We start from the raw sequence: 13811 nt of genomic DNA, 5'->3' as shown, positions 1-13811 counted from the left end.
CGGGGGAGGGTCAGAGAGAGAGAGGGAGACACAGAATCTGAAACAGGCTCCAGGCTCTGAGCAGTCAGCACAGAGCCCGACGCGGGGCTCGAACTCATGGACCGTGAGATCATGACCTGAGCCGAAGTTGGACGCTTAACCGACCGAGCCACCCTGGGTTTTCTTTTAAGGTTTATTTATTTGAGAGAGAGAGAGAGAGAGAGAGAGAGAGAGAGAGACAGAGTGCCAGCAGGGTTCTGTGTCTCCCTCTCTCTGCCCCTCCCCTGCTCACGCCTCTGTCTTTCTTTCTCTCAAAAGTAAATAAACATTAAAAAACAAAACAAAAAAAAAAAAAGAAAGGGTACAAGGGAGGAGCCAGAACCTTTTAAGACCCCCACGTGTCTGGGAATGCCTGTAACCTATCTATGCACTTACATGATAACTTGGAAATAATTTTTGTTCTGAAGCAGGCTCGAGGCTCCTAGCTGTCAGCACAGAGCCCGACTCGGGGCTTGAATTCACAAACCATGAGATCGTGACCTGAGCCACAGTCAGAAGCTCAACCCACTGAGCCACCCAGGCGCCCCTCTTTGCTGTTTTCCAACACACTTTGCCTTCAGTTGATTTCCTCAACTCTCTCTTCTACTCTGTTGAGTTTTTTACATTTCTCCTATCACACTTTTAATTTCAAGAGCTATTTTCTTGTTCCGCATATGCATTTTTTCACAGTGTCTTGTTCAGGTTTCACAGGTCCGTGGTGTTTTATCTCCCCATGGTTATTCGTGCTGGGGTTTTGCTTCTGATATTTGCAGGATAGGCTTCCATCTACCTAGGCTGTTTGCATGACAAACCACCCTGAATTATAGTTGGAAATACGAAGAATTGTTTGTTTTCTGATGATTTTGCAACTTGGGCAAGGCTCCATGTAGCAGCAAGGTTCCAGCGACATTCCCTCGGGAGATAGACTGAAGCTGGGGCATCCCAAGTCGGTCCGCTCGCCTGTCAGTGGCTGGGGGCTGGCTGGGTCTTTCTCTCGTGCACATGGTCCCTCACCATTCAGTAACCCTGCCCAGCTCCGTACAGAGTGCCTGGACCTCAAGAAGCCTATGGCCATAATTCCGGGGGCCTCTGAAAGCTGGGGACAGAAGCTGGCACGGACTCAATTCTGACACATTCCATTGCTCACAGCAAGTCACAGACCAGCTCAGAGTCCGGATGGGAGGGGAGACGGACCCTTGATGGAAGGAAGAGGAGGGAATTTTTTTTTTTTAATTTTTTTTTCAATGTTTATTTATTTTTGGGACAGAGAGAGACAGAGCATGAACGGGGGAGGGGCAGCGAGAGAGGGAGACACAGAATCGGAAACAGGCTCCAGGCTCTGAGCCATCAGCCCAGAGCCCGACGCGGGGCTCGAACTCACGGACCGCGAGATCGTGACCTGGCTGAAGTCGGACGCTCAACCGACTGCGCCACCCAGGCGCCCCTAGGAATTTTTTAACAGGTTTTATGTACCACAGGACCATTAAAAAAAAGAAATCCCTTTACTGCCCTTGTAATGGAGCTTGGGAAAGGGACGAAAGTCTATGTTTGGGTCGCACCTACTTTTATCGAGAATAACTTAGAAGATCAATTTGTTGCATTTCTCCGACTCTAATTCTCCACTGGTTCCATGCATAGACCCCCCTTCTATTACGTATTGCTATTTTCTGGGTGTTTCTGCTGAAGCAGGGTATACCTTGAAAGAGGCAAGGGGCGCCTGGGTGGCTCACGTGGTCAAGCGTCCAACTCTTGATTTCAACTCAGGTCATGATCTCCCGGTTTGTGAGTTCGAGCCCTGCTCTGTGCCGGCAGCTCGGAGCCTGCTTGGGATTCTCTCTCTCCCCCCCTCTCTCTCTCTGCCCCTTCCCTGCTCTCTCTCTCTCTCTCTCTCAAAATAAGTAAAGAAACATTTCTTTTAAAAAGAATTCAAGGGGCGCGTGGGTGGCTTGGTTGGTTGAGCGTCCGACTTCAGCCAGGTCACGATCTCACGGTCCGTGGATTCGAGCCCCGCATCGGGCTCTGTGCTGACGGCTCAGAGCCTGGAGCCTGTTTCGGATTCTGTGTGTCTCCCTCTCTCTCTGCTCCTCCCCTGTTCATGCTCTGTCTCTCTCTGTCTCAAAAATAAATAAACGTTAAAAAAAATTTAAAAAAAATAAAAAAAAATAAAAAGAATTAAAAAATAGGGGCGCCTGGGTAGCTCAGTTGGTTGAGCATCCAACTTCGGCTCAGGTCACGATCTCACGGTGTATGGGTTCGAGCCCCGTGTTGGGCTCTGTGCTGACAGCTCAGAGCCTGGAGCCTGCTTCGGATTCTGTGTCTCCCTCTGTCTCTGCCCCTCCCCTGCTCATGCTCTGTCTCTCTCTCTCTCTCTCTCTCTGTCAAAAATAAATAAACATTTAAAAAATTCTTTTAAAGAATAAAAAAATAAAAAAGAAAGAGGCAACACTTATGTTCTCTGAGCCGTGGGCAAATTTGTGGGGCGGTAGAGCCGTGACAAAGAGATGCAGACCCGTAAAATGTCTGTATTCATCTTTATTTTATTTTTGGCATTTGTCCTATCTGGGTTTTTTTTAAACCTGCAAAATTATAAAAAGAAGCAAACAGAAGGTAGGCAGTTAGAAACAGTGAGGGCAGAATATTCTCTTAATAAGTTTTGCTGTGAAGGGGGGCAGAGAAACGCGGCAATAACTGGGGATATGAGACCAGAGGAGAACTTTCCAGAAGAGCGATCCTCAGGATGAGTCTCAATACCGGCTTCACATCAAAACTACCAGGGGGCCCTCGAAAAACCAATGCTCAGGGGTCTCGCCGGGGGTCTGGGTGTTAAAGCCAGGTGTTAGTATCTTTCTTACAGCTTCCCAAGTGACTCCAAGGTGCCCCCACGGTTGAGAACCACAGCCCCTAAAGCGTGTTTACATTGTCCAGAGTGAGGGAGGGAAACTGACAGGAGGAAGGGCTAGTCCCAGGAAGTAAAATCCTGAGAAAGAGAAAGGGTAGCATCCAGAGCCCAGGTGGGGACACTGGCCTCCCATGGGCACAAGCAATAGACAATTCCAGCTCAGGTCGACTTTGGCAGCCCAGGTGGACTATTGTAACCGCCGTATCCAGAGGCAGAGAGTATGACAGACGCAATGCATTTCCCATCCAATATCCGCTGTCCTTTCTGCCTTCCTCCTAGAACTCAAATTTGGTTCAGGGTAGGAAGGCGGCCAGCCCCAGTGCTGAACTGTGTCACGCCAACCAAGGGTGGCAGTTCCCAACCTCACACCCTCACACCCCGCCACCCAGGAGATCAGAGGGACTTTCTGTAGGTAACACTGTGAAAGAGGGCTGACACTTCCCTTTCCCAAAACTCTGTCAGATGTCTTCCTACCCCCTCCTTTTTCCTTGCTCTAAACAGGTAACACTAGGGTCCCTGAACCAACCAGTGCGGCCAGGAGGATGGAACCCACTGGGTGAGGTAAGTCAACCAAGGTGTATCCCAAGGTGAGAGCCACCCAACTATACTCAAATGACACGGCTCAATGTGACAATGGGTGGTTTCATAAGAGAAATGTGAAGGGATGGTCCCAGGAGGAGAAACAAAGGTTGGGCAACAAAGCACCCTCACAAGAGAGCAGACACCCCTTCTGCAGGCAGGGGTGTAGTTCGGTGCAGGGGCAGGAGGGTCTGTTGTCTAGTAGAGGATGATGTGGCACCTCCTTTCCGGTCGTTTTACGTTGTCACAGAGATGTGGGCAAAGTCTTCAGCTGGAAGGGATCTGGGAACTTCTGTGTGTTAGGTCCCGCGCTGGGGCCAAGGGGCAAAAGCATAAACAGGACAAACCCTTGTTCCCCAGTAGCTCCTGATTTGGTGGGAAAACTGCAGGGCCCAAGGGAACATAGAAGACGGTGTGTGGATGGCAGCACCCGTGGCCCTTATTCTGGTGACAGCACCCTCGTTTCTCTGTAGAGAATCGCCCCTTCCCCATCCTCAGTCTGTATGGATACACCCTCTGGCTCCAGGGGCAGGCACAGGATCCAGCTCTCCCCAAATAGATTTGGGCAAAGTTTAGGAATTGGTTCAGAGATGAATGGGTGGTTTTGTCCAGGCCAGTAAGAATGAACCCCAGGCTTTTCTGTTGTTGAAACTGGTTTTATTTTTGCAAGTACTTTCATTTCCCAGAGTTGCTAAGGTGATAGGATATAAGGAAGTCTTGAAACTGCTGCTGGCCATTTCTGTAACCATTTTGGGAGGGCCCACCTGGGAATGAAGACAATGGATTATATGGATTACATAGAGACACCTCATGTGAGCACCTGGTTGGAGCCTTGCCTATAATACTCCTGAACTTTTGAACTCTTTCAATCAGAAGAATCCTGATTAGTGCGGAGACCCATCTCAGACATGAGAGTGAGGCATGTCAGAGAACGTCCCCTTCAGGCAAGGATGTTCTCATCGCATTTCATAGGATAAGCAAGACTTAGATGGAGGTGACGAGAGCACTCTGTCCCACCTGCCGCCATGCTTGTGTATTTGATTCCCACACTGAGAGCACCAGATGCCTCTGACTCTTCTGTCCCATTCAAACTCACATTGTCCACTTCCTGTCACTCATCCCACCACATGAGTCTCTTACACAGTCATCTTTGTCATGCATCCGTTCAACAAGTATCTATGAGTCTAGACCAGGTGAGGCGTTAAGCTGGCTGTTGTATGGAAGGGGAAGGATGTGTGACAGGTTAGAGAACAAACATGGCGGGCATTCAGCCCCTTCCCATTTCATGCTCATGGAAGACCTTGCCAATCAATCCATGTACTCTTCTTCTTGAGCCCCGAAGTAGCCCGAGAATCTTTGTCAGGGTAGCACTCAAGACAGGCACAGCCAACTGATGGGAGATGGCATTGAAGATGGAACCTAGTGTCATCTCAAGGTAAGGTGCGGTCCAGGGCAACACGGATCCAGAACAGAAGGGAGACGGGACTGAACCACTTTGGAGACCAAGGAGATTGGAAGTAACACACACCCATGAGAGAAAACTTGAGTAAGAAGGCGAATTTATTACAAGGACCAAAGGCCAGAAATACAGCTGAGTCTCAGGAACAGCCTAGAGGCAGAGACCAGAGTATTGTAGGAACTCAGGGGATTCTCTCTCCAACTCTCTTCTTTGCATGTCTGCTTTGTCTCCTTTGTCTCTTCTCCCTTGACCAGTTCTTTCTGTTTCCCAGTCCGCACAGTTCATGTTTATATATTCTCTATCTAAACAGTGGATAGGTTTAGAGTGTCTTGGTTCAAATGAAAGGTTCCCCAGCAAAGAATCCTCATTGACCCAGTTTGGGATGGGGATCCACCCTTGGCCCAATTTCCCCTGTCCAGCAGGCAGGGGTCAGACAAGGTGCCTGGCTGGCTGTGTCTGGCCATGTTGGTAGTGCTGATGAGCTGTGGGGATAATGCAGATTTTTCAGAAGTATGAAAAATTCATTTCTGGACTATAGAAAACCCCAAACAATAAATACCCCCTGTACAATTTAAGGAGGTCTTCTTGTAGGAGGTGAGTTTTAAGCTAGTCGTGAAAAATCGGTACAATTTTAATAGGCAGAGCTGAAAGAGCAGGATAGTCCCACCTCAAACTAGCTTAATAAATTATGGAAATATATCAGTTTATGTAACTGGCAAGTTCAACAGTAACCGGCTTCAGGTCTGGATGAATCCCAGTGCCCAAAACATGTGTCAGGAATTGTTCCCCCTCAACATTTCATTTCTGCTTTCCTCTGTGTTGACCTGTATTGACTCATGCTCAGGTAGACTCTTCCCAAGTGGTGGCACAGATGGTTAGCAAAAGCTGTTGGCTTCTATCCTTCCAGCTTAGCAAACCTGCTCAAAGACCAGCCTCCCTCTTATTACTTCCAACAAAGGTCTAGGGGCTGACCCTCATTGAAAGGGACTTGGTCACAGATCCTGAGGTGGGGCAGGAATTAGCTCCACACAAACTACATGGGTTGAGGGTAGAGATGGGTAGATCCCCAAAGGAAAATCCAATGTGGCTATCAGAAAAAGTAGGCAAATAACAACACCTGTCTACTCTGCCTTTTCTGGGCAGAGTCCCCTCTCAGAAACCACCTGTTGGTGAGATGCTGAGCTGAGGTCCTTCAACGCTCTCAGCAAAGGTTTAGAGGTCTTCCCAGAGAGGTGTGTTGTGAATCTGCAGGATGGGAATGTGGGCAGGGCTCTGCTGAGTGATTCTTCCATTTCACATGGCACTAACAAAGATACTGGGTCATATTCAGGGCAGATGGGCTGGAATACAGGCTAAAGGCAACTTTATTCACGTGTCTAGTAACAGGAAGTGGATGGCTAGAATCCTGCATTCAGCTGAGTCAGTTAACAGGTACAGCTGCCCATGGCCTCTCCAGCATGGTGACTTCTTAACACATGAGGCTAGGGGAGCCTGGGTGGCTCAGTCGGTGAGGCGACAGACTTTGGCTCAGGTCACGATCTCAAAGGTTCCTGAGTTCGAGTCCTGTGTCAGGCTCTGTGCTGACAGCTCAGCCCTTGGAGCCTGCGGTCTCTCTGCCCCTTCGCTGCTCATGGTCTCTCCCTCTCTCAAAAATAAATAAACATTAAAAAAATTTTTTTTTTAACACATGAGGCTCAGGATCACAGACAGTCCAAGAGGCTCCGACAGCAGGTGAGAAGTTTCTTACGATCATCTGGCCTGATCTCAGAGGTCCCGGAATGTTGCTTCTGACATTCCATTAGTCAACCAAGTCACTAAGGCCAGGGCAGATTCAAGGGGAGGAGAATGAGACTGTATCTTTCAGTGGGAGGAGTGCAAACAATGTTATTTTGATCTCCCAAAGTCTCCCTGAGCAGTCTGTCACAGGATCAAGACACAATGACAGAACGGTGAGAACCTGGGGCCGTGCCTGGGGGGGTGGGGGGGGGGGGGGGGAGGAGGGGGCGGAGAGGAGGGCAAGAATCCGACCGCATTTATTCGATCCACCTGCCAACGGCGGGAGCCTTTTTTTGCACCAGGGCGCGTCATTGGTCACGCATCAACCAATGGCCTGACTGGGCTTGAGTCAGGTGGTAACCCCTGATCCAATCAGCGGAGGCTGGCCGAGGGCAGGGCCACGCCCCCACACGCGTGGCTGGCGGAGGGGAGCGGGGAGAACCGCGCTAACGCAGGTGTCGCGGGCCGAACTTCTCACCGGGGTGACCCCTGGGTGTGGGCTTGGCGTGCGGTGATCGCCACGTCGGCCGCCGGCCACTGCAGGTGCGCAGGCGGTGGAAGAGGAGGCTGAGAGTGAGGGAGGCCGGGGCCAGCTCCTCGTCCTCCTGGTGTCTGACGCGCGTCACCACTGTCTTCCCAACACCCTGGACCCTCCTGCCAGCCCTCCTTGTACCAGATGCCCTGTTGGGGCTCCATTCCCCTCCTGGCCCCTGCGGTGGGGCTGCACGAGAGCAAGTAACAGCCGTGCATCGTGGGGTCTCCGCACATGTAGGGACTCCGGCTGAAAGGCCGGTTGCTCTAAACTGGCTGGGGGTTCCTTTATACATTTCCCAGACTGGTACATCCAAGTCATCCAGAATCCCAGTCTGCTTTGGCTAGCGTGGGGATAAAGTGGCCCTCGCCCCCAGCAGAGGCTGAACTGGCCCCAGCGCTGCCCGTAGGTCCCAGAACTCTGGCCCACGCCTACCTCTCGCCCACACCCGCCTCCCCTCCCCCAGCCCTGGGATGACCCCTCTTGTCCACGTGTTATTTGGTCTGTTAACCCCCTGCTTTTGCTCCATGCTGGGTCTTCAAGGTCTGAGGACCCTAACCCCAGAGCATGGCTCTTCACTTACGGTCTCCACACTCAGGGATTCTGGGCCCTGGGCGGGGGGGCTGGAGTCATAGAGGATCTGGCATTCCAGAGGGACCCTCTTCCTTCTGAGCTCCTTCGCTGAGCTCCACACTCACCAAAGTCACCTTAAATCTTCACCTGACTCCTCTTGCTACTGCTGTGAGCACGCCCAGGACACAGGAAGGAAAGATCTTTGACAGACTGTTTTTCCCAGCAAACACTTTCGGACTGCACCTCTCCTACTCCTACGTGGAGGAGAGGTAGGCTCACTGCTCTCTAAAGCTACTTTCCTCCGTTTCCTCAGGGACTCAAAGCCCCAACGCCGGGCTTGAACTCATGACCTTGAGATCAAGTCCTGATCTGAGATCAAGCATCGGACACTTAACCGACTGAGCCCCTCAGGTACCTCTGTTTGCCTCTTTATTAATGAAGAGTTTAGGACCTTGGGGGAACTTAGAATCCTGACTATCACTTAATAACCAGGTGGGCTTAGGCAGGTCGTGTGCCTTTCTGAGCCTCAACATTAGCGTTTGTGAAATGGGTTTTAATAGTATCTGACTCATAAGGTGGTTGAGGATATTAAATGAACTTTCATGAGTAAAGTGCTTAGTACACTTGCTGGTCTATAGGAAGGACTCAGTAAATCAGTGCTCTTTCCTTCTTCCCCTACATGCTCCGAAGATGACCTCACCCCCTACTTCACTCAGAAAACAGAAACTGCCAGTGGAGATTCCCAGAACCAGGAGCTATTTCCCAAATGTACCTGCTCCCAGGCCCATCCTGTCTTGCTCTAATTATCTTACAAGGAGCTCCCCTCCTCCCATCCAAGGGAACCCCTCCTCCTGTGGATCTACCCTGCCAGACACAGGAACCTGGCTCCCTTGTCACCTCCTCCAGCCTCTGTCTCTCTACTCGCTCCTGCCCATCAGCTGTTGATGGGCAAAAACGTCTCCCTCCTTTCAAAAGAGAAACATAACACATCTATCGACTATCGATGCTGTGTCCTTTCTAGTTCTTGAAGGAATGTCTTATACAGCTGTATCATCATAGGGTGTGTCCTCAGGCGTTTTTCCAGAAAGCATTGACTCCTGGAAGGACCAGTTTCTGGGATTGGCTCTGGTCTTGAGATGTTTCATGGTCGTCCAGTCCAACCACCTCAGCATATATGGCCCTTGCCCTGGGCTTGGGCACCAGGGCCTGGGAAGCCACCAAGATGGGAGACCGGGTCGGGCGGGGGGGGGGGGGGCAGTCTATTCTCCAAGGGCCAGGAAGGCTTTCATGATTTGTGGACAGTGCTTTAAGGCCAAGACACAATCCTTCAGGCCTTGTTTCAACTGGGGCCACCAGCTGTCCCGGCAAAGAGTGTGGCAAGGGTTCTGGGTGTTCCTCCATCCTGGGATTATAGCTAAGCCCTGGAGGAGATGACTTCAGGGACTGAGGCAGAGGACCTACCAATGACACGGAGGAGAACCCGTGTGACCCCAAGTCAGACCATCTGTTGATAGTAGCAACAAGGAAGCTCTGAAGGAGGCACACAGCTTGGGCATGAGTGGTCAGGACTGAGCGAGAGGGCTGAAGGGCTGATGTGCTACTGACTGGCCAGTGACAATGGAGAATGAAGGGGAGGCAAGGCCATAAGGTAGGTGGTTATGAACATTTGAACATGTGAACCTTTGCTTGGCTTGGTGGCTTGATGATGGGGTGGAGTCGGAGGAGAAGCCCCTGTAGTGAGGAGCACCCTCCGGTCAAATGGACCGACATCTTGTCACGGTGAAAAGAATCATGAGAGGGACACCTGGGTGGCTTAGTCGGTTAAGTGTCAGACTTCAGGTCATGATCTCACGGTTCGTGAGTTCGAGCCCCGCATTGGGCTCTGTGCTGTCAGCACAGAGCCTGCTTCTTAGCCTCTGTCCTTCCCCACCCCTCCCCCGCTTGCTCTCTCTCTGTCTCTCTCTCTCAAAAACAAACATTATGGGAAAAAAAGAAAGAATCACAAGAGCTTTGTGGTATATAACAGAAGTTTATTTTGTGCGGCGTTAAAAAATGGAGTTTGGGGGGCGCCTGGGTGGCACAGTCGGTTAAGCGTCCGACTTCAGCCAGGTCACGATCTCGCAGTCCGTGAGTTCGAGCCCCGCGTCGGGCTCTGGGCTGATGGCTCAGAGCCTGGAGCCTGTTTCCGATTCTGTGTCTCCCTCTCTCTCTGCCCCTCCCCCGTTCATGCTCTGTCTCTCTCTGTCCCAAAAATGAATAAACGTTGAAAAAAAAAATTTTAAAGAAAAAATGGAGTTTGGCAATAAGGCTGATCATGTGACTCATGCCACAATAGGACATTGAGTTAACTTTTCCTGTGACCATGGAATTCGAACTAGTGTCCACAGCTGAAACCATGAAGTACAAAGTGATCCACATTCTTTTTTTTTAAATGTTTATTTCGAGAGAAAGAGAGAGAGAGGGAAGGAGAGAGGGATTGAGCGGGGTTGGGGGGGGGGGCGCAGAGAGAAAGGGAGACAGAGAATCCCAGGCAGGCTCCACGTTACCAGCGCAGAGCCCAATGAGGGCTCGAACCCAGGAACCATAATAAGATCATGACCCGAGCTGAAACCAAGAGTCGGACACTCAACCGACTGAGCCACCCAGGTGCCCCCGAGGTAATCCACATTCTAAGCAGAGAAGCCAACAGCTGGCTCAGCTACCCTCCCCGGCCTTCCCATCCCAAGGGCTTTCTGAGCATTCGTGCAATCCTCACTTGAAGAGTGAGGGGGCAGGGATTCTAGGATTCGATTATGTCCCCATGACCCTCCCCTCCTGACCAAAGAGCCAGAGTTGGGGGAGCAGGGAAGGAGCAGACATGTGCTATCAACCCCACCACACCCCCAAGTCCTTGACCCGTGTGGTGAGCCCACATTTGGAGCAGATAGGGGATTGGAGTTCTCAACTGGCCTTTTGAAGGCACTGATTGGAGAAATGTAAAATGTGTTCATGTCCATATCCCACCAAGTCAAGACTTTCTTCTTTGACCTTGATGTGGGGCTTGGATCTCATGAACTGTGAGATCGAGACCTGAGCCGAAATCAAGAGTCAGATACTTAACCCGCTGAGCCACCCAGGCACCTCTGAGCCAAGACTCTTTAATAATCTGATTCCAAAGACATTGATCTGGAGTTTAAATCATGTGTTTGCAAAAAAGAATCAAGAGGGCAAGGAGCAGGACTGCCTGTCAGATAGACATCTCCAGAGCACCCTTGAGAGGCACCCCAAAGCCCAGAGTCTGAACTCCTGGGTTTGCTGCCAGACATGCGGTCTTTGACAAGTCATTTTGCCACTGGGGACCTTGGGTTTCATGCGTGTCAAATGGGTCATCTGTGGATTAAAGACAGAACATGGGGAGATGCTTTTTTTTTTTTTTTTTCCGTTTATTATTTATTTTTGGGACAGAGAGAGACAGAGCATGAACGGGGGAGGGGCAGAGAGAGAGGGAGACACAGAATCGGAAACAGGCTCCAGGCTCCGAGCCATCAGCCCAGAGCCTGACGCGGGGCTCGAACTCCCGGACCGCGAGATCGTGACCTGGCTGAAGTCGGATGCTTAACCGACTGCGCCACCCAGGCGCCCCAGGAGATGCTTTTTGAAGGGCTGGATCGACGTCCCCTGTGAGCAAAATGCGGAAATGCTTGGACAGCGTGCCCGTCTCTGGGTCCAGGGCCAAAGACACATCACAGATGGGTGATGAGGTCGAATACCCCTGGCGGAGATGACAAATGGCTTTGCTTTGGAAGGGGTGAGTCTCTAGACTGAGAAAAATGTTCTAGGAAACTAGGTGTCCCAGATGACACAACTGCTCCTCCCCTGATTTGTCTACTTCCTTCCCCACGTCGGGAGCAGGGAAGCCATCTGTCCTACCCCAACCAGCCCGTCAAGGTCCAGCCGCTTAACTCTGGAAGGTGTTGATGGCCAGCACTGTGCTGAGCTCGGACCACCCCACGCTCTCATGTGCCTCGTCTCTGAGGCAGGACTCGGAGGTTCCTCCACCTTCTAACTGCTGGGCCAGCACCAGGGTCCAGACAAGGCTACAAGGCTGTTTGCGTTTTCTCCCCCTTCCGGTCCTGGCCTTTCCCATAACTGCAGTTTTCAGGACCAGTGATACCACAGGGGAAAGGCCCTGGCTGACTCTTGATGGAGTAAGGGCGTGGAGACTATCTCCTCTTGGTTGCTCATCCTTCTCTCACCGTCTCCCTCCCAAGCCAGGCTTTTCTTCTTTTCTTGCTTGTTAAACCAGTTCCATCCCCACTCCACCATAACCCTGAGGAGTGTGTCAGGACACTCCTGGCTGCACAAAACAAAACCCAGTTCAATCTGGATTAAGCCAACGACTAGCCCATGGTGCTCCAACTGCATCTGGCTTGAGGCCCAGAGTGGTGGAGAGACTCCAGCAGCGGCAGCGAGACATGGTCTCTGCCCATCTATCAGCTCTGCCCTGTCATCTTTGCTCGGTGTCCTGCCCTCTCAGCAACCCCAGAGGAAACAGGCAACTTCTTCCCCTAGCTTCCGGCTGTGTCTCAGCACTAAGCCTAGCCCTGGTCATCTGCCTGCCCTTGGGGCAATTCCAGCAGCAGAGGAATGGAATGATCGGAGGTGGGGGGTGGGATAGGGCCTGGGGTCAGTTCCATGGGGACTGAGGCTGGGGCGAGGGGAGGACAGGAAGGCACCACAACCAATGCCCCTCGTGAGTCAGCATGTTGGAAATATCAAGCTTGGGGCAGAGACAGTGGGGCTCAGAGAAAATGGATGACCAATGGGCTGGTCACCCACTGGTGACTTTGGGATGGTCTGTGCAGCTTGAATGCCCGACGGCAGGCTCTTGAGGGATGAGAAGTGGAATGTGGGTTGTGAAGTCCTGCCCGGTCTGTTGTTACAGACCTTAGCTTCGACATTCACAGGCCCTGCTCCTTCGGTCTTGGACTCTGGCTTCCATGGGTCACGGTCATAGAATAACTCCTCTTACCTCCCTTCCCCTCTCCTGCCGGCGATCACACGATGAGACCACACCACCCTCTTCCAGAGCCTCAGAGACCCTGGTCTTTTCTCGAAGCCTGAAAAGCCTGGGGCTTCCCTGCCCGGTCCCCTCAGAGCAGACCCCCTGAGCGGAATGGCAGCTCACTGCCCCCTGCCTCGGGCGTCTCTAGGGCTCTTCCCCTCTCTGAAGCCCTCCCTGGCAGTGCCAGGTGTGAGTCCTGCAGGGAACCATCCAGGCCAAAAGGATCACACACCACGAGATGGAAGAAAGCACACCTTTATTTCAGCCGCCACTCTCCCAACACCGTGGCACGTGGCCTGGCATCCACGGCGCACAGCCCAGAAGATCCCAGCGCGCACAGTCCCACAATGGGGCGCCACAGATCTCCCAAAAGGGGTGCCTGGGGTCCACTGCAGGTGGGGAGGGGGGAGCACGGCCCAGACCCTGAGGAGCAGCAGAGAAAAAGTGCCAAGTGAGCCCCGGGACGTGATGCGGAGTCCCAGCTACAGGGTGGAAGCGGCCGCGGGAGGGCCCTGCCGTGGCCGTCACTGGTCCCAGCTACGGAGCCATCCCAAAGGCGAGGACAGCCCCAGGCGCGGGCTCCTGGCTCAGGCCACCCGGCAGAGGTAGTGTAAACACGTCTGAAGGTGGGGAGCGCCTGATGGCCAGGCCAGGTGCTCTCTGGGGCTGGGAGGTGCCCGGGACCCTGGAGCAACAGGAGCGAGCAGGTGAAGAGGGCTTGAGTCAGAGGGTACCGGGGCTCTAGGAGACTGACCGGACCCAGGAAGGAAGGTTGCGCAGAAATGGGGGAGCTGCGGGGACAGGTAGGGAAAAACTGTGGGCGGAGCGGGGGAGACCGAGGGAGAGGGAGAGACGGGGCAGAGGAGCAGAGAGGAGACTGCGGCTAGGCCTTCCCCGCCCTTCTCCCACCAGCTCTGTGAGCCCTGGGGTG

The 13811-nt window shown here is 52.4% G+C and overlaps 1 long non-coding RNA gene across 2 annotated transcripts; it reads left to right on the top strand.

The window, feature by feature from the left end:
* Window positions 1-3263: 3263 nt before the first annotated feature.
* On the top strand, window positions 3264-8838 carry LOC123604640. Of its 2 annotated transcripts, none has more exons than XR_006715409.1 (4): window positions 3264-3325; window positions 3419-3478; window positions 6859-6904; window positions 8527-8838. It is a non-coding gene; the product is annotated as an uncharacterized LOC123604640 (long non-coding RNA). The 2 variants fall into 2 exon arrangements; XR_006715410.1 differs by having other exon boundaries at window positions 3264-3329.
* Window positions 8839-13811: the final 4973 nt, after the last annotated feature.

Source organism: Leopardus geoffroyi, chromosome E1 (genome assembly GCF_018350155.1).
Source record: "Leopardus geoffroyi isolate Oge1 chromosome E1, O.geoffroyi_Oge1_pat1.0, whole genome shotgun sequence".
In the NCBI taxonomy this organism is placed as follows: Eukaryota; Metazoa; Chordata; class Mammalia; order Carnivora; family Felidae; genus Leopardus; species Leopardus geoffroyi.
The sequence above is the reverse complement of the archived record's forward strand: the minus strand, read 5'-3'. Positions and strand labels throughout refer to the sequence as shown.